Genomic DNA, 21227 nt, shown 5'->3' with positions numbered 1-21227 from the left:
GAAACGATTGGTTTGCTGGAATCACAAGCAGTTCTGTCCTGGCAAGGTTGAGTTGAAGATGATGGTCCATCATCCAGCAAGAAATGTCTGTTAGACAAGCTGAGATGCGAATAGCTATCGCCGGATCATCAGGGTGGAATGACAGGTAGAGTTGATACTTAGTATCAGAATTATCATGAGCTGCATGGGGAACTGAAGGTTGAGGATCCAAATGCAGAAATGAAGAGACAAAAAATCCAAACAATGAGTTCATGGCTGAGGCAAATGGAGAAATACAGAATAACAGCCAAAGTAACAAAACACAAGAGAACCAGGATACAAGGCTTAAAAATGCAGTTATTACACATGAAAGAAAGTGAACAGCTTCTGTACTGAAAATAAGGTTAATGAGATACAGGAGAAAACAATGAGCGCTGATGAATCTGTACAAAGGATAATGGGCAATGTAGTCCATGACAGTGACTATAGTCTGGTGTGGAGTGCCCTCTAGTGGACAATCAGGGCACTTCAGCTGGTGCAAGTGACAGGTGTTAAGTGCTTCATGTGGTGGCATTCACATTAAATATTTTATTATCACTACTACTATCTACTGAACTCAAAAATAAGATTTAATATTACATGGATACTCAACCCCAAAATGAACTTTTTTTTTATTAATCACTTACCCTCATGTCGTTCCAAACCCGTAAAATCTTTGTTCTCTTCGGAAAACAATTTAAGATATTTTGGAGGCTTGTGACTGTCCCATAGACTGCCAAGTAAAATACACTGTCAAGATCCAGAAAATATTAAAGGGTTAGTTCACCAGAGAATCTTCTTCTAATCACCCTTGAAGCATCTTACGTGTATTTGACTTCCTTCTTTCAGAATAATCCAGTCTGAGTAATATTAAATATTGTCCTTGCTCTTCCAAGCCTTTCAATGGGGTAAAGCTGTCAACAGGTTTGTTGTCAACAGTTCAGAAAACGTGAAATAAAGAAATAACTTCCCTCACACGGCTCCGGGGGATGAATAAAGTCCCCCTGTAGTGAATCCATGCATTTTTGTAAAATATATCCAGATTTCAAATGTAATAAACACTTTTTTCTCAATTCTGCTGACTGTGGGGAACCGGAAGATGTGCAGGGATGTGATCGGGTTTGATGGTTTTGGAACCCGGGCGGTACGAAAGAGAAAAGTCAAAACGACCGAAAAAAAAGTGCCCACCGAGCCTGCCTAGAGTTGAGTCTTTTAGCAGTTCTAATGTATTCTAGGTTCTTGTGATCGGTCCGAACGATAAAAGGTACCCCTGACCCTTCTAACCCATTCCTCCAGTGCTAACTTGACTGCCAACAACTCTCTGTTACCAATGTCATAATTACGTTCGGCAGGTGATAAACGATGAGAAAAAAATGCGTAAGGGTGAATCTTATCGTCTGTGGCAGAACGTTGGGAAAGAACTGCTCCTACCCCCACCTCTGACGCGTCGACCTCCACCACAAATTGACCTGATGGATCAGGGGCAACGAGGATGGGAGCCGAAACAAAGCGGCTCTTAAGTTTGGCAAATACAGCCTCCGTTGTATCGGACCACTTGAATGTCGTTCTGGGGGAGGTCAAGGCGGTCAGAGGAGTGACTAGTTGGCTGAAGTTACGAATAAAACATCGACAAAAATTGGCGAATCCCAGAAACCTCTGTAGGGCCTTACGGGAATCTGGACTTGGCCAATCTATCACAGCCTTAACTTTGTCAGGATCCATACGCACTCCCTCAGACGAGACGATGTACCCTACAAAGGGGACGGACTGTGCATGAAAAACGCATTTCTCCACCTTGACAAAAAGCCCATTCCCTAGCAACCTCTGAAGCACTCATCAGACGTGCGGAACGTGTTCCTGGAGAGAAGAGGAATAGATCAATATGTCATCCAGGTAAACATATATGAATTGATCAACCATATCTCTCAGCATGTCATTGACGAGTGCTTGGAAGACCGCGGGCGAGTTGGATAGCCCGAAGGGCAATACCAAGTATTCAAAGTGCCCTCTGGGGGTATTAAATGTGGTCTTCCATTCATCTCCCTTCCTTATGCAAACCAAATGATAAGCGTTACGTAAATCCAATTTTGTGAAGATGGATGCTCCCTGCAATCGTTCAAAAGCTGAAGACATCAACGGCAAAGGATAAGTATTCTTTACCGTGATGTTGTTCAACCCTAGATAATCAATGCACGATCGCAGAGACCCATCCTTCTTCCCCACAAAAAAGACCCCGCCTCCGCTGGAGATGAGGAAGGTCTAATGAATTTGGATGCTAGAGAATCAGAAATATATTTCTCCATAGCCTCCCTCTCTGGAACAGAAAGTGAATACAACTTGCCCTTAGGCGGAGACTCACCTGGTACTAAGTCTATGGCACAGTCATAGGGACGATGTGGAGGAAGAGAAGCAGCACGAGACTTACTGAACACTTCTCTCAGGTCCTGGTACTCTTCGGGCACATTAGATAAATTCACCGCCTCCTCCTGGAAAACAGACACAGGTACAGACGAACACGCAGACACTAGACATGACTCATGACACGTATTACTCCACATAAAGATAGAATTGTGCCCCCAATCGACTCTGGGATTGTGTTGTGTGAACCAAGGATGACCAAGTACGATGGGTGCCAGAGGTGAGTTCATGAGGAGGAATGTTATTGTCTCAGTGTGGTTGCCAGACGTGATGAGAGTGATGGGTTCAGTAGCATGTGTAATGTTGGGAAACTGTTGTCCATTGAGAGCATTGACAGAAATCTTGAGGATGAGGTCTTCTCGGTGGAGATCCCACCCGATAGTAGCCTCATAGTTACTACCGGGCTTGATCTTTTAACGGGCATGAGTGGATGAAGTGGCCCACCCTCCCGCAGTAAAGGCACAGTCCTAGGGATCTCCGCCATTCCTTCTCCTCCCGGGAAAGCCGAGCTCTACCCACCTGCATGGGCTCCGGATCGTAAGAGGGACTGACCGTATCCAGGAATTCTGAACGTCTGGTCTCCATGCCGCGAACTGGATGGCCTTGTTGGAAACGGCCTATTCTGCTCAGCCGAGCATCCACTCAAAGTGCTAATTCAATAAGTCCATTGAGACTAGCGGGAAGGTCCAGCATATAAATTTCCCTCTGAATACGGTCAGCCAACCCATGCAGGAATCTGTCCCACTGTGCCTCCTCGTTCCATCGGCACTATGGATTACATCCATAATGGTCAGATCGTTCTGTTACGACAGAGACAGGATGTAATCGCAAGGCGTATTTATTGACAAACAGCACAAGAATCAGATATATACGAAGAATCACGGGAAACACAGGCGGGCAGACACAAGGCTGATGGAATGGTGACGCAGGGACTTCGGTGGACAACACAAGGTGGTGCTCGGTCCAGTGATGATCCCTTGAATCCCAGTGTGTGTGTAATCCTTGTGACGGTGCTCGGTAATCCAGTGCTGAGTGAAGATCCAGGAACAAACGACGATAACAGGAAGACTTAGGCAGGAACTAAGGACACAGGAACAGGTACGGGAGCACACCGGGGAGAAACAACGATCTGACAACATGAAACACAGGTTACTGAACTTATAAAGGGAACAAACAATTGAAACCAGCTGGCGCTGCTGATCATCGTTGATCAGTGACCACGCCCACAGACACAAACACAACAGCACGCTAGACGAGAGAGAGAGAGTGAATTCATGAACCGTGACATATTCATTCTCAGTGGAACTTACCCTTTAAAAGCATCGTCAGAATAGTGATCTGCTATCAGTGGATGAACCTGTTTTCTTTCAAATCAAAGCGTAAATACACAAAGAAAACATCCTTGGTGCATGGCTGACATAGAATTACAGCCAAAAATATTGTGTGATTTGTTTTATGCATTAAATTTTCAGTTAAAAATATTTCAGAATATGAAAGATTACACTTTATGAGGATTTAGTTTTGATGTTTTTGTTTTTGTTTATACAGGACAGTACAGAAAGCATACAAGTGGGAGAGATTGCGGTGTCAGAAGGGACCTAGAGCTGGGACTTTTTCAAGGATCACCTGATTCACAACCACGCTATATGCACAAGGCTGTTTGTTCTAATAGTTTAAGGTTCCCTGTTTTATACAGCATGTGTGAAAGTCTCACTAATGACACTGATTTACGACGCGGATGGATAAGAGCGCTCTCGCCCCGGTTGCGGGGAATCTTATTTTGACAGAGCGCAACTCATACGGTGGGATGCTTCAGAGAGCGCGCGCGCACACCGCAATCTAGTCTTGCATCAGCGTCATCTTCAGAGAGAGCGAGCCGTGAAATTCCCTGACTAAATGCAGTTTTGATCTTTGTTATGTTCTCTAGTGTTTAAAGTTGTGTGCGTCCAGAGAGAAAGTGAGTACTACAAATAGCACTGTTACTCAGGCTTAGTTGATTGTTGTTTGCTTAGATATCGATGTGGAAAGAGTTATGACACAAAATGGATGCTAATGTGAAGTATAGTTAGTATTTGAGTTTCATCCAGTACAGTGTAATTGCGTAATTATGTATAATTATTATACATGTAAGCTGTGAATTATGTTTCATATTCTGCTGTATTTAATGACAACATTGTGTTGATGTTTGGGGAGGCCAGTAGTTTTAATGTCATTTATGTTGTTATGAGTGTGATTGTGATAAGAAAGAAGCATTGTTTGTTAGAGCATATCTTTTATTTGTTTTGTTACAGACCACACACAGTCATACGCTTATGCTGACACTCCTCAGGACATAAAGCAAAGACGATATCACTTAATATTCATGCTCATCTTCGATCTGTGCACAGAGAGCACTGTTTAATACAGCTAATCAAGATCTGGCTCCCCCTCTTCATATGCTTGTATAAATAAATCTGTTAAACTGGATTCCTTCTCCGATTTTGGTGTTCTTACCGACACACCCGGCCCAGCTTCAATTCATTAGCCACAGCTAGCACCTTACAGTCCTTAGCCCCTCAGCTACATTTGGTCCTTCGAGCCGGATACAAGCTGTTCCGGGAATATGCAGCAAAACGGTGAAGCATCCTGGGTCCAATCGACTCGACCGAAGAGGCAGCGGAGACTGCCACAGTATCTGGAGGACTATGAGGTTAGTCCAATGAGACAACAGACACAAGTTTCATCTCGTACAAGTTTATTACAGCATATGCATGGTCTAGAGGGGTGGAGCTCTCACCGTGAGGGAGCGGCTATGATGACGCCCGCTGAAAGAACACGTATCACAAGGTCCCCTCGTCAGGTTCAGTGGGACTCCGATATTAGTGAGCATGATGAAGACTACTCTCCCAGCTATGATACACGTTCAACTGGCCGACGTGCAGAGTGGACATATACTCCGACACCCTTTGCAGGGGACGAGAATGAGTTATTTGAGATGCGTAGAGAGAACACATCATTATGGCAATCTGAAGAGGACAGGCAGAGCAGCCATGCACAGATTTGGAGTATTCAGAGTGAAATGCATTCTCCTGTAGCCCCAGTTAGGACACAGCAGGGGGCACGACAATAATCGTGGCCAGTACCACCTCCTCCTGTAAAGGATCACTTTCCGACCCGAAGGGAAGAAGAGGAGTATGACGACTGGCTACCACCTCCACCATGGCCCTCTGCTGAACCACCGACAATGCCTTCGGAGGGTGAGGAGACACAGATGGTCACAATTATAGATAGAATGATGAAGGAACTCCAGCTAATCAGAGATAGTGCTGTATCTAACTCTGCAACTAGAAGTCATCTGTCTTCAACCCCTAAGAGACCACCAGCTAGGAAGTTTCATGAGTCTCAGCCTCTGACGCACCGGTTACATTCTTACTCACCAGGCATCAGCTTTCCTCCTGTTCTTGACTCGGCTAGATCTGGGCCTCTACCTAAACACGTACCAGGCCCTCACATGAGTCATTGTACCCCCTCTCGAGACATACCATACCAGCCTTTATCAGCTATGGTGAAGGAAAAGGAATACCATGGCCCAGCGCCGAAAATTCCCCTCTTCATCCATAGGGACCCCATGGAATTCTCCCGCCTGAAGCTCGCCCTAATGAATCTGTTGCCAAGGGATGCCACTGAGCTCTTCAAATATCAGGTTCTCGTGGACCATCTGAGATTGGAGGAGGCTTGTCTTATAGCTGACTCATACATCAATTCACCTATGCCGTACTCAGACACAATGGCCGCATTGAATGAGAAGTTCGGGCAGCCACATCAAGTCGCCTTAAAGAGGATTGCTGCTGTCATGGACTCACCAGAGATAAGGCGGGGTGATACAGCAGCCTTTGAGAAGTTTGCTTTGCATGTTCAGTCATTAGTGGGCATGTTAAAGACTCTGGGCTTGAGTTGAGGGCCAATTTCCGACGCCAGATGTTCCATCGACCTGGCTCTACTCATACCCTGCTTGACTTAGCAGAGTGGCTCCAGTATGAGTCATGGTGTCAAAGTTATGACACCCCATCTGACACCCGAGTCCAAGGGTCACTGAGCTACAAAGCTGAGAAGAGACAGAGTAGATCAGCGGCTACCGTGCTTCATGGGGCAGAGAGCTCTGGAGGTAGTAAGGCCACAAAGCAAGATGGTCAGAGTTCCTCAGATTTCAAAAGGAGAGGCAATATAAAGCCATACTGCCCATATTGTGAGAGTTCGGAACATTTTCTGAATAAGTGCCCAGCCATTCAGAAGTTCACAAGGGAGGAAGTCATAGATTGGATCAAGGTGAATAAAAGATGCTGGAGATGTGGGAGGTCCCACCATGCTGCACAGTGTGACCTCAAAAGGCTCTGTGACCTGTGCCAGGGCAGGCATTTGAAAGTTCTCCACAGTGTGAACACCCGTCCCGTTGCAGAGCCACCCAAAGTAGAGAGTTGTTTAGTGAATAACGGTACAGAGGTTTTTTACCTGGATCGGCCATCAACCTCCACTCGTGTCCTATTAAAGGTTGTGAGAGTGCTTCTTCGGAACAAGGACCGCACTCTTGACACCTACGCGGTATTGGATGATGGATCGGAACGCACGATGCTCCTTCCAGAAGCTGTTGACCGACTTGGTTTGCAAGGTAGACCAGAGGATCTTGTCCTTCGCACAATACGACAGGATGTCCAAACCTTGAAGGGATCATCCATCTCATTCTGCATATCACCCCTTGCACATCCCAGAAGAAGCTTTCAGGTGGCAGAGGCATTCACTTCACAGCGCCTCAGTCTGGCGGATCACTCATATCCCATCTCCATGTTGAAGAGAAAATATAAGCATCTGGCAGACCTCCCTATTGAACCGTTCGAGCATGTCAAGCCACTTGTATTGATAGGAGCAGATCACCCCCATCTGCTCACTCCAGTGGAGCCAGTGAGGTTAGGCCCTCCAGGAGGACCGGCAGCTATCCGTACAAGACTGGGTTGGACGCTTCAGGGGCCGACTCACCTCATCCAGTGGATAGCATACGCACAACAGTGCTTCCTTACCAGTGTTTCACCACAGACAACAGAGTTGATGAGGAATGTTGAGAAACTCTGGCAGATGGATGTGCTGCCTTTTCAGAGGGACAAGATGGCAGTGAGATCGAAGCAAGACAAGGAGGCAATAGAGCACCTGGAGGCAAAGACAAGGAGGGTTGAAGTTGCTTGTATCTTTCGGTATGCTACTCCGTTGCTACGGAAACAAGACATGCCCCTGTTCCGTGCATCCAAAGAGGCGGTTCTACCAAGCTGGAGGAGTACAGAAAAAAGATTGGCTAAGGACCCTCAACGTGCCAAAGCTTACTGTGAGGCAATCAATCAGCTGGTACAATCAGGAGCCGTCAAGAAGTTGGGCCCAGATGAGATCTCAATGACTGGTGAACCAGACGAATGAAAGAGTCTATCAGGGCTGTGTTTGAAACACGGAGCCGAATTCCTCAGGAAGTCATAAAACATTATGTGCCACAAGTCCCAAGCAAGATGAGCAACCAACTTGTTAACACAACAGCTTTAAACATTAACACCACTAGAACAATTATTTACAATTTCAATTCGAAGAAGAGAAATTTGGTGTCAAATGTGTTGTTCATAATGGAAATGCAATGCTGGACATGAGATCGAGTTAAACACTTCCATTGACTTCCCCCCACCTAGCAGAACCAGACTGAAATTCCTAAGGGGGGGAGAGGGGACTTGTAACCTCTGGTCTCCACAGAACATCCCTATGTCAGAGAATGACAAAGAAACTGTCTTTTGTAGATATATATGGACCAAAATGAACTCCAAAATGACTTATAAATGATCAGTCCATCGATTCACTCCATATTCATTTATGTGTAACCCACACATTTGACTATCATGTTATAATCACTTATTGTGTATGTTTTCTTTAAATAACTATGGTATAGCTTAAGGATTCATAATTATGTTTGGTATGTGTGTGATTGAATCTGCTTGCTTGAATTAGACCAGACAATAATTTATTTGTACCATGTATCATATTTGTGTTATAGGAACATTGTCCAAAATTAGACCCTGCCAGACCACATGCTTGGTAAGATAAACATATGATTTATGATACCCCCGAGCCAAGACAATATCTGATTGGTCAAGACAACATTTGAGGCGTGGCCAGTTTAAATACTTAGGACACCATAAAATTTTGGCTTTTAGTTGTTAGCTTTGCTTCTGCTACTAGTCATGCCTGTTCTTAGCTTGTAGCTTGTAGCTTTGCTACCTAGCTTTAACTTTTAGCCATGCTGTTTGTTATCACTGTTCTTTAAGCATGGTTCCAGCGTGCTACTTAGCCACGATGAGAAGTAACACAACCTTGTCTCGTCAAACTTTATTTCTTTTCTTTTCTTTTCCGTTTGAGAGTTTCGTGTTCTGAGTTAAGTTTTGTAACGTCGAGCTTCTGACACCTGACTTCGGGTGCCCGTTCAACTTCAACCAGTGCACACAACTCCATCTTCAGCCAAGTCCAACCACGGGCAACCACCGTTCACAAAGTGAATGCATTCTCGCGGAACACTGCGTGTGTCCAAGAGTGATTTGAATGGGAGTGTTTTAAAAGCTTGATCAAGTAAATTTTAACTGTGTACCAACAGCGAAGGAAACCTTTTTGTGTTTTTGTCCAGAGAAACTGGCATGGAGATTCAGATCGCTGAGATTGATATCACTGTGTTCCCTTAACTACAGCACAAAGCTGCTATTTGAAATAACATAAATTTAACTCTACACAAACTGAGAGTTTAAGTGCCACATCGCAAAACCAACTGAAGGCGGTGTTGTTATTTGTACAGTGTTGAAATGAGCCGACATTTCATGTAACATGCTTAACTGTATTTGCAACAATGCAACGATTCATGTGTAAACAAACTCCGCGGTGTTGCTAAGCTAACGAAAAGCTAAAGCCACTAGCCTCAAAGGTTAGCCGTTAGCATTACCATCCAGTGGTAGAATAGTGTGTTTTGGGCAACGCTGACGTGATTTAACCATTTTAAACATCTTAACTAACACCTGTTGGTCTCTTCCTCTCTCTCATTGCTCTCTTTTCTCACTAAACCACTTATTTTCATTTTACTAGAAAGGGAAATACTAACTCACAATTATTAATTGTGACAAATTGAAATTTAATTGAAACATTACATTTATTTTAAAGCATTTAAAATTTCCCTCTCAGATCATTTCATATGATCTTTTATTTCTAGTATTCTCTTTTGGGCCTATCTATTTTAGGAATGAATAAGCCTTGAACTTTGAAAGTTTAAGTAAACTAATTCTACTTAATTAATTTATTACCCATCTGAATATATGCTATTCAGACCTTTACTTATTTTGATTGCGTTTTACCCCTCTTCCTGTTTTGGTTATACACTTAACCACTATTGTTTTACTTATTGATTTCCTCTAACTTCATTTTTGCATATTTTGCCCATTTATTATTATTTTTTATTTTATTTTACTTATTTTCTTACCATTTCTTTACTTTGTGTATCCTAGCCTGGGAACGACACACCTGAGCCCTAAAAGGAGACATTGTTATTCCTCACTATGAGTTCAAATAAATTAGAAAGACAACTCTCTTTCACTTAAAGTTTATTTTGTTTGATTAGTTGTATAGCAACTAACACAACGATCTCCTTGTAGTTGAGATAACCGCTACTGAGACTTACCATCTCCGTCCTCTCTCTCCTTTACTTTCCTCTTCTCTTTTTACATTTGTAGGACATGTAAGAACCATCAATCAATTCTAAGTGAATTAAATACACAATCGTGCCAAAGACGATGAATCATCCTTATGAATTTTGATTGTAATCATCCTCTCCTTTGTTCTTCCTAACCTCCCTACATTTGGAAACGCAATCCAAGTTTTAGCATCTCATCCAACGTTGAGATCAGTTTAATAGAGATATGTGTTGAACAACTGTCGCCTTCGCAGCCTCCCTGGTGAGCGGTCCAACTGAAATGTGTACGGTGTCAATCCTTTCAGACTAAGGAAAGAGATATCAGCATTATTATTGAATTCTTTTGTCCAAAACAAGAAATATAATAATATTGTTTACCTTTTTTATAACATTTAATTGAAAAAAATATAATAATAATTTTCCTCATTTGAAAAACAGAAATTTTGCTTGTCATTTAATTTGTTTTTCACCTCTTTCTCTCTTTTCCTCTTCCTCATTAGAGTGACAAAGTCTTCACATCTCTAGTCTACTTAGACACCCTGAGACCAACACAGTCATCACCACATTTCACTAGTGGTTCACAATCATTGATACAACACTTAGTTGTCCCACAACACATAGGCTTTTACTCCACACAGATCTGTGTCAGTCTCTCTTCTCCCCAGCGTGCCAACATGCAGCAGACTGCAGATCCCATTGCCCATGGGGAAGATGTGAACATTTGGCTGAGAGGCATGACAGACAGCCTCACTCCAAAGACATTTGAACTGTTATTATTTTTAATAATAATCCTAATCCTGAGAAGATTCCTGACACAAGATTCAAGCCAGAACAACAACCATGAGGAGCTAGTCAAGATCACGAGCTCACTTAAGCCGCGTTTCCACCGCAGGAACTTTACCCAGGAACTAGGGACTTGGTCCGGTACTTGGTGTGTTTCCACCGCAGGAACCAGGAACTAAATAAAAGTTCCAGGTAAAAAAATGCCCCCCAGAAAGTCCCTGCTGGCGAGGTGGTACTTTTTTAAAGTTCAGGAACTTTCGGGGGCGGGACTTTGGCGCTAAACATTCTGATTGGTTGAGTTCACGCAGCATTGGTTGAGTTCAACCACCATTTATTCGGATCAACATTTTCAAAATATTACTGTTATTGTGTCAAGAAATGTAATTTTAAAAGTATTTCAGGCGAGAATGTAGTTGTTTGAAACTCAAATCTGTTGTTTATTTATAAAGACAGCGCCTATTTAAAAATGTGTTTCGCCGATCTCGTAGACGGTGAGCTCCACTCGATCAGCGGGAGCTCAGTCCTCATGTATCCGCAGAGAGCAGCCTCTCCTGGGATAGACTTTCTGATATGTGCCGCTGGCTCTGATGTGTCTTTAGTGGTTAAACATAAAATATAATTCAGCTGCGGGGTAAATCTAACAGGTTTTCTTTGGTCTGTATTCAATTTATCTATATGTTAAAATGAAAATAAAAAGGCAAGTCTATATAATATTTCTTTCATTGTAATGGCTGTATATAACGTTACACTTATCCCTGAACTAAGTACATTTCTACAGCTGTTATTATGTTTAAATGAAAATGAAAGGAGGCAGTGGTATTTTATATCCTATTTCGTTTTATTGTAAATATACTGAGGGGAAAAATGCAGTAGCCAAAGCAATCTGAGTTCACGCAGCATTGGTTGAATTCAACCACCATTTATTCGGATAATTTTCAAATATTACTGTTATTGTGTCATGAAATGTAATTTTAAAAGTATTTCAGGCGAGAAGTAGTTGTTTAAAACTCAAATCTATGGTTTATTTATAAAGATCATGCCTATTTAAAAAATGTGTTTCGCCGATCTCGTAGACGGTGAGCTCCACTCGATCAGCGGAAGCTCAGTCCTCATGTATCCGCAGAGAGCAGCCTCTCCTGGGATAGACCTTCTGATATGTGCCGCTGGCTCTGATGTGTCTTTAGTGGTTAAACATAACATATAATTCAGCTGCGGGGTAAATCTAACAGGTTTTCTTTGGTCTGTATTCAATTTATCTATATGTTAAAATGAAAATAAAAAAGGCAAATTTATATAATATTTCGTTTCATTGTAATGGCTGCATATACACATTTCCCTGAACTAAGTACATTTCTGCAGCTGTTATTATGCTTAAATGAAAACGAAAGGAGGCAGTGGTATTTGATATCATATTTCGTTTTATTGTAAATATACAGTAAGGAAAATTGCAGTAGCCATGACGAGCAGACTGAAGTTATCAAGTACGCTGCTGTTTATTTACCAGACTTGCGTCGTCGCGGATATCACACTCCTGAGACGAATGCACAAAGTCTGAACCAACTACTGAGGATGCACGTCCAAAATCAGCTTACTTTTTAAAAAAAAATTTTTATCAGCGGTACTTTGTATTGAGAAACGCGCGCAGACCTACGTCACCAGTCTATTTGCCTAATCTACCCGGTACTTTACACCGCGGTGGAAACGCAGAAAGCAACAGGTCTGGGGGGAAAAAAGTTCCTGGGAAAAAAAGTTCCTGGTACAAATGTTCCGGGTAATTTCGGTGGAAACGCGGCATAAGCTATGCCTTCACAACCTAGCTGAAACTGAGCGACAAGCACATCATCCACCTTCAAGAGGAACTGATACGTGCTCAACGGCGCATAGACAAGCTGGAAGTGAAAGTTCAAGATCAACTCAAAGTACCTAGCGAGAGGGAGCAGGAAACAACCTTGAAAGGTACAGAACTGAAATGGACAATCTGACCCAACAACTAGACGATACCAAAGATGAGCTTTACATGGTCAGAAAAGAACTCCAATATGCTTACAAGCAGAAACAAGAGCCAAGAAAAGAGAAACATCTCTTAGCCTCATCACTGCTGAGCAGAGCAGAGTCCCACGTCCAAGAACTGGCATATGACGAAAGGAGCGAAGGGCCAAAACCTAAAACCTCACCTGCCTTCGCCACACAACCCTTTCCTGCCAACGAAAGAAACCCCCCCCCCCCCCCCGTCCAAGACCTTGGAGCTGCACACGGGATGACCATCAAAGACCTCAACAAGCTGTCTAAAAACATCAGCAGGTTCAACCCGAACTCCACAGAGGGCCACGACATCCAGGCTTACCTGCAAGATATTGAATTTCATCTGGAAATGAGACCTCATGTGACTGACAGAGGCTGGTTATACCTCCTTAGAGCCACGTCCAGTCCAGGGGTGCGAAACTTTCTAGATCGACAGCCCAGTCAAACCAAGTCAAACTACCAGCGACTTTGTGAGGTCCTGATTAAAGAGTTTACAGACCCAGAGTCTGAACATGGACTGTTAACTGCCTTGGAAACCAAACAAGGTCGTCAAGAGACTCCACAAGCTTACTACAACCGACTCCGACAAGCCTACTATGGTGCACACAACAACCCTGACCTTGAAGAGGATGTGAACTTCAAAAACCTCTTCCTAAGAAATCTGCACCCTGGAGTCAGTCACCGTCTAGGTGTCATGGCCTGTCCGAACTCCATGACCATCCAACAGTTGCGTGACCTAACACAGAAGACCTATAACAAGCAGAAGATGGCCTCAAAGAAAGGTAACAGAACCTCCACACTCTTGAACTCGGTCAACAAAGACTCAAGCCTTGCACTGGACGACACCCAGTGGCATCACAACGCCAGAGGCTTCCATCAAGAGCATAGAGAGCGTGACACCCATATCCACAACCGTTTTCAGCCCAACTGCTGGAAAAATCCATGGGACCAGCCACGCTTCTCAAGAAACCAAAAGGATAACATCTGGAAACCTAATCAGATATCCAAAGGTAATCACCTGACTCATCCAAGAGCAACTCGTGTGGGTAAGGACAACAAAACCCACCTTAGACCCTGCCAGAGCAGGAAAATTCAGACCACATGCTTGGTAAGATAAACATATGATTTATGATACCTCCGAGCCAAGACAATATCTGATTGGTCAAGACAACATCTGAGGTGTGGCCAACAGGCCAGTTTAAATACTTAGGACACCATACAATTTTGGCTTTTAGTTGTTAGCTTTGCTTCTGCTACTATTCATGCCTGCTCTTAGCTTTTAGTTTGTAGCTTTGCTACCTAGCTTTAGCTTTTAGCCATGCTGTTTGTTGTCACTGTTCTTTAAGCATGGTCCCAGCGTGCTACTTAGCCACGATGAGAAGGAACACAACCTTGTCTCTGCAAACTTTATTTCTTTTCTTTTCCGTTTGAGAGTTTCGTGTTCTGAGTTAAGTTTTGTAACGTTGAGCCTCCGACGCCTGACCTCGGGTGCCCGTTCAACTTCAACCAGTGCACACAACTCCATCTTCAGCCAACGTCCAACCACGGGCTCCCCAAGATGTCACTTCAGCGACTGAACTTCCAGACAATCAGCGACAACAAAGGGACACCTTCAGGCAATGTACCTTCAGACATTTGTGCTGGTGTATCTAATTTAATTTTAACCTCATTGAGGAACTTAATGCGAGGGTTAATTAAGTGATTGAGGGTTGTTCATGCCTATGCAATTTCACGTATTGCTGTAAACTTGGGATTCCACATTTCCATTCTTTTACACTCATCTTTCCCTAACTTTCGATCTTTCTGCAACTCGCAGAAACTTGTGAATGTGTGCGTGCGTGCGTTTATGTGTTAGATTAGTTTATATGTCTTAGATTTATCGGGTGCACTTTATTTTACAGTACATGTACTTACATGTACTTATAGTGTACTTACAATGTATTTATCTGAGAAAGTTCTGGTAGTACAAGGTAACTACGTGGAGTAGGGTTAGATTTAGGAGTAGGTTCAGGGATAGTACCTAGTTAATAAGTACATAGTATGTACATGGGGAATGTTAGATTTATCTAATAAAGCCTTATTCATATTGAAAAGAGAAGTATCTTGTGTTTTGTGCTTACAAGTTTATGTCATAAACCGCCGAGAGTATGTCCTTACCAGCTCACGTTGCTGGCTGTGTTCGCCTTGGACATAATAAATCCATAAAGTCCATTAGATGACAACGTAGTATATCTCCATGCCGACTGCTTAAATGAACAATCGTATCTAGTCCATTTCCGTCAAACAACGAGTCCAAACAAGAAACTTTTTAGCACTTCTTGACAAACAAACGCAAACAACAACACACCTGCTGCTGTTCGCTACAAGAGTAACTGCTGTTTTACAATTTTGAGCATTCAATAGTTTATTGAAGTTGATTGTAAAGCCATGGCTCATGTTCAAAATTGTAAAACAGCAGACCTTGGAATTAGAATGAAAGATACTAATATTAGTGTAGATGCCATTTTTCTTACAATGTAAAGAGTACATTGGGTGTTATGGGAAGTGATCCCAGTTCCAGTAGACCTAAATTATGCAGCCTAACAATTCTTTTACATATTTGAATGATAGAAATGCCATAGTGTGTTATGTGTATGCCAAATTAAAGAGATGTGTGTGCCTCCTGAACAACAACAGGTATTTTTTTCAAGAGTTTGGATGCTAAATAGGAAAAGGATCTGCCGCCTTCAGTTGATTTTGATATTCTCTGTATTATTAAATGGCTTAAGTTTTGGACTATAATGCGATATGATCTTGCTCAAGTATTGAGGAGCTTAACCATTCAGGCTTTATAAATAAACAGCAAGAGTTTATAACGTATTCCTTGTTCAGTAGGGAGGCAGTGCAGAGTTGACAGAAACGTGCTAATATGGTTGTACTTCTTGGCTCTATTAAGAACTCTAGCTGCTGCGTTTTGGAGCAGCTGCAGTTTGTTTATCACGTGCACAGAATAACTAGCCTGACTACGTCAGACTTCGTTCTTCCGCTCAATTTAATTTCACTTATATAATCAGTCTGAGATAGCGACCTATCTCCCAGTTTTCCTCTGGCCTCAAAACATCCGGCAAATCAACGAACATAGGGCGTGCTGAAAGCCGTAACATAGATGCAAAGCACTGAATGTAAGATCGTAGTTTAGATTAGGGAAATCAAAAATGACAGTGGACATGGAGACACAGGATGCTATTTGCAGAGTGTTTGTTTTACATTTTGAATGGAGGTGATGTCGTGGCCCATCTCGACAGGTTTTGGGAAAAGTTTAATTTATCAACTTACCGATCGTCAGCGAGAAACTGGGGAGGCCAAAGTCCAGCAAGGAGATAATTGTGGCAGCATACCTGTGTTTACTACAGAAGTTCGAGGTGACTGAGCTGACACATAACACACGTCATAACCCAAAGTTATGTGATTGACTAATGGGTAAATGATTGGCTTATGGGTAACCAATGATTTTAAACTTCAAACAAGCTAAATTGAGCAGTTAGTTTAATCAATCAAGTGAGATCACTTACCAGAGAGACTGTATTCAGTCCTAGTCAACATTCGTATGTGGGGCCCATGTAGGTTTGACATGGGCTAAAAAGGTGTACAAATTTTGAGAGTTCTTGCCAGTTGATCTTTGACATCAGTGCAGTCTTCTGAAGAGCTTCTGCAAAAAGAAAATGTTTATTATTATTATAGATATAAAGCTATATAATATTTATTTTTATATAAGACTTTTATGCTCAGCTGAATCATGGTAATACTAAAAATCATTTAAAAAAAATAATGAATTAATTCATTTTTTTTTTTTTTTTACTTTGTCAGGAGGATGATGTGAGAGGATACTGCCCTCCCTTAAAGTAAGGAAAACAACAAAGTAAAAACCAAAGTGTTTACATGCCATTCCGACTTTTCTAGGATGTGTTTAGTAAACATGAAATATTAAGTTACTTACACATTAAAATACCATATGAAATAACTTATGCTAAGAAAAAACAACAACAACTTAAATTGGAATGCACTGGAATATCACTGGAAGGGCGAATTAATTGAGAATTACTGTTTATTACTGTCAGACAATTCTTATTTCAATTTGTAATGATAAAATCAGCTTATAATGCTGGCATATGCATTTGAGATTTTTTTCTATTAGTGTTTCTCACGTTTAGATTCTCTGACATGGACAGAATAGACAGACAAAAGAATGCATAATGTAAGTGTTGTGGACTAGTGTCTACTTTTTTTTCCCCGTCTTAGTTCCTGTTTTCCTTATTTGGTCAAGTTTCCTGTGCCTGTCACAATGTTTATTTGACTCCACCTGTGTTTCCCTTGTTTCCCCGTTTTGTTGATTAATTCCCTCATTTTCTCCTGTGTTATGTAAACCCTGTTCCCAAGTGTTTCCTGTCAGCTGTTAAATGCCATTCTTAAAGTTCCTGTGTTCGGTGTTTCGTTGTTTCCTGAATAAAAATGTTCTCCAGCACCTCCTCATTCCTTGTTCCAGTGTATTGTGACAAATAATAAAGTGTTCTTTTGTGTGTGTATGTGTGAGGCACCATTGACTTTCACAATATGAAATAATAATAATAATAATACTATTAATAATAATATTAAGTCAGTGGTTGCCCACAACTGTTTGGTTACAAAAAAATAAAAAAAATATCTTGTGTTGATCAGAATAATAAAATTATTCCAGGTTTGGAGCAATTTGAGGGTGACTAAATGGTGACAGATGTTTTTGTTGTTGTTGTCAATTATTCATTTAAGAGTCTCAGTTTCAATAACTTAAAGGGGGGGTGAAATGCTCGTTTTCACTCAATATCTGAGTTCCTACAGAGTAGTTCTGCATCCTTCATAACTCCAAAAAGTCTTTAGTTTTATTATATTCATAAGAGAAAGATAGTCTGTACCGATTTTTCGCGGAAAAACACGACTGGCTGGAGGCGTGACGTGTGGGCAGAGCTAAAGAATCACGAGCGCCAGTAGGCTTTTGCGTTGAGAGCGTTTGGAAGCTGTGACATTACCGTGAGGAAAAAAACATCCAAAACAAACCATGGCTAACAGTCAGATTCAGCGTATATTTATGATCCAGAATCAGATCCAGAGGCTGAAACTGAACGAGAGCAGCAGCAGCAACGACTCGCTCCGAGTGGGGCTTGAACCCGGGTCTCCGGCATGGGAGGCGGGCTCACTAACAAGGAGGCAGAGATATTTTAAGCAGTTTTACTCACCGCCTGCGGTTCCAACGCACGATCGTAACCCTTTTTCGTTGGGATTGCATCATCCTTAAGAAATAAACGATATGCAAATCCGTCGTCAAACATCAACGTTTGTAAAACAAGCATCTTCGAAATGCAGGGAACAAACACAAACACTTGCACAACTCCGTTGATGCTCTGTAAAAATAAACTCCATCCACTGGTCGCTTAATGCTGTTTTTTTTTGGTAATCTGTGCAGGGTTGTCTTGCCCTGGCAACCAAAAATACACTTCTTTTGTGACATTTTGCGACACTCTCGCTCTGATCAGTGAATGTCTGTGCTCAACCTCTCAGTGCTCTGCTATACGGGAGTGCGCGCTCTTCCGACAGACGTGCCCTTAGGACCCATATAAGGAAATTCCGCTCCATCTAACGTCACACAGAGCCATACTCGAAAAAAACTAATAGACACCATTGTATATATACAAAGTAAACTTTTATCGCAACAACAATTGTTGTCATTTAGAAATGAGTAAGTTGTGTTTGGATCAAAATAACAATCTTTTATCGGTTAATTGTGCAGCTCTAATTTCTAATAATATATGTCTTCATATATGTAGCAAAGAGCTCTCTGAATTACTAAGGCTAGTAAGGTATAGTAGTGAACCAGGTGTGTCGGTCAGAACACACAGAGCAGAGCATTAGTTTCAATACGTTTAATAATCATAAAGTATGATGATTAACATTGGTGAGGGAAGACAGCCTTTACATAAACTACAGTGATTAAATGTCAGGATACTTTAATATGAGCTTGGTCACGATGAGAGGTTTGGGTATTTTGTTCAGTCAATGGGCTGCTTTATAATACTCAGATAAGATGAATATTCTTACCTCTGTTCAATCTCTGTAATTGCAGCATCAGAGAACATCGAGATGATGAAGCTGAATCAAGTGCAAATTATATCCATCCAGAAGGGAATCAAATGTACAGGCTATCCACTGTGTGTTCTTTACTGCAGTTGGTTTGACTCACGACAGGCTGGATGATTATCAAAGGATGAGAGCTTGATGTATTGTAGATATATGCATGACATATGCATACAAGTTTGTGGATGTGTGTGGTTTATTCCTACAAACACAAAGAACAGGAATCTAACATCAGTAATTAACATAATAAACTAACATATTGACATACATTATAGGCTGCTCCCCTCAGGCTGTAATACAATAGTAGAAACACTGAATATAACAACACATTCACTGATATCTATGTGATCGATAATATGGGTATTAACATTGTAACTTTAAGTGCAATCATAAATACCTCAGACGCACAACTAACTGTGTCACAACTAACAAACAACTATAAACCAAACAACAGTGTGAAGCGATCGTTACTCACTCCTACAGGACGCACACGGCACAGATACAGTCAAGCTGAGGCTGATAAATGATAATGCAGTCTCTGGCACTCGTTATGCGGAGAGACCGATCGCTAAATGTCACAGACACAGACTGTCGATTGGTTCATACTGAAGTCGGCACGTATGCGTGCACACGTACCGAAACGTGATGTGCGTATTTCAAAATCAAAGTCCTCAACAGATTCAATGCAGCAGCACTCTGTCGCTCTCTTTATCGCCTTTTGCACAATATATTTCTGATAATATTTTTTGAGAAACATTACACTTTATTCAGAATCATAATTATGCACTGTATTAAAGGTAAAGTTCATACAAAAAAAAAATAATAATAAAAATATGTGATAATTTGAGATGTGATCACCCTTATGTTGTTCCAAATGGCCAAAAATCAAGCTGTGTTCACAGGGCGTGTCAGGTGTTGCTGAAATGAAGGACCCAGTTGCAGTAGAAATGCAACAAGAGTTTTATTCAGTGATTATTCGAACTGCTGAATTCCAGATCCACAATCGAGCGGTAGTCAGAATCAGGCGATGGTCATTAAAGATGATAGCCCAGGCAGATTCAGAGAGATCCACAAATCTAGATAATAATCCAGAGCAAACAATCCAAAAGTCCAGATGAACAGACCACTGGTCAAGGAGCATAAACAGTCCAGGCAGCAGTTGAAATAACTGGGCAGAAAAAAAAGAGAAACTGAGAAAACAAATACAAAACTATAACTGATGAATCAAAACAAGAAACGCGTAAAAAGCGTCAACAACAAAACACACTGGCAAAGACAAAGAGAAAACATGAGATTTAAATAAGGAAAAAATACGACTAACGATAAAGGCTGGAGCGCCCTCAATCATCAGGGGAGGAGGGGGGTGGGGATAGAAACATGAGAATGGGAAGAACGTACAACAGGTTTAGCATGAGAAATATGAAAGACAGGATGGACACGACAGAGAGGTTGAGGCAACCGAAGCAGCACCGCCGCCGGACTGACCACCTTGACAATGGAATAAGGCCCTATAAATTTGGGTGCCAACTTACGGGCCAGAACCCGAAGTGGCAGATCTTTAGTAGAGAGCCACACCCTTTGCCCACAAACATACCTGGGTGCCACAGTCCGACGGCGGTCAGCAGCTCTTTTAGTGCATCCCCCAGACCGGACCAACTCTTCCCTGGCCCTCCTCCAGGTACGGTAACAGCGCTGCATAAATGCCTGGACTGAGGGAACTGCGGCCTCAGCAGCCTGGGAAGGAAACAGAGGGGGTTGATAACCAAGACAACACATGAACGGGGAAAACCCAGTCGAGGACACCGGCAAGGAGTTATGGGCATACTCAGCCCAAGTTAGCTGCTTACTCCAGGAGGAGGGGTTATGAGAAGCCAGGCATCGGAGCAACCGCTCGAGATCCTGGTTTGCATGCTCGTTTTGGCCGTTGGTCTGTGGATGGAATCCTGAGGACAGACTGGCGGAGGCACCCAGTCGTCGACAGAATTCCCTCCAAAAATGGGACACGAACTGGGGCCCCCTGTCAGAGACCACATCCTCCGGGAAGACCATGAATCCGGAAGACCTGGTCAATGATAACCCGGGCCGTCTCCCTAGCCGAAGGGAGTTTAGG

The 21227-nt window shown here is 42.3% G+C and overlaps 1 long non-coding RNA gene across 1 annotated transcript in view; it reads right to left on the bottom strand.

Annotated features, from left to right (window-relative positions):
* LOC128025691 (uncharacterized) overlaps positions 1 to 19705 on the bottom strand; it is a 40032-nt gene extending 20327 nt beyond the window's left edge. The window contains exons 1-3 of the long non-coding RNA XR_008186198.1: positions 19593 to 19705; positions 19082 to 19319; positions 16525 to 16661 (exon numbers count right to left, since the gene is read on the bottom strand). This is a non-coding gene — a long non-coding RNA (uncharacterized LOC128025691). The remainder of the gene's footprint in view (positions 1 to 16524; positions 16662 to 19081; positions 19320 to 19592) is intronic.
* Positions 19706 to 21227: the final 1522 nt, after the last annotated feature.

This window comes from Carassius gibelio, chromosome A12 (genome assembly GCF_023724105.1).
Source record: "Carassius gibelio isolate Cgi1373 ecotype wild population from Czech Republic chromosome A12, carGib1.2-hapl.c, whole genome shotgun sequence".
Lineage (NCBI taxonomy): Eukaryota > Metazoa > Chordata > Actinopteri > Cypriniformes > Cyprinidae > Carassius > Carassius gibelio.
The sequence above is the reverse complement of the archived record's forward strand: the minus strand, read 5'-3'. Positions and strand labels throughout refer to the sequence as shown.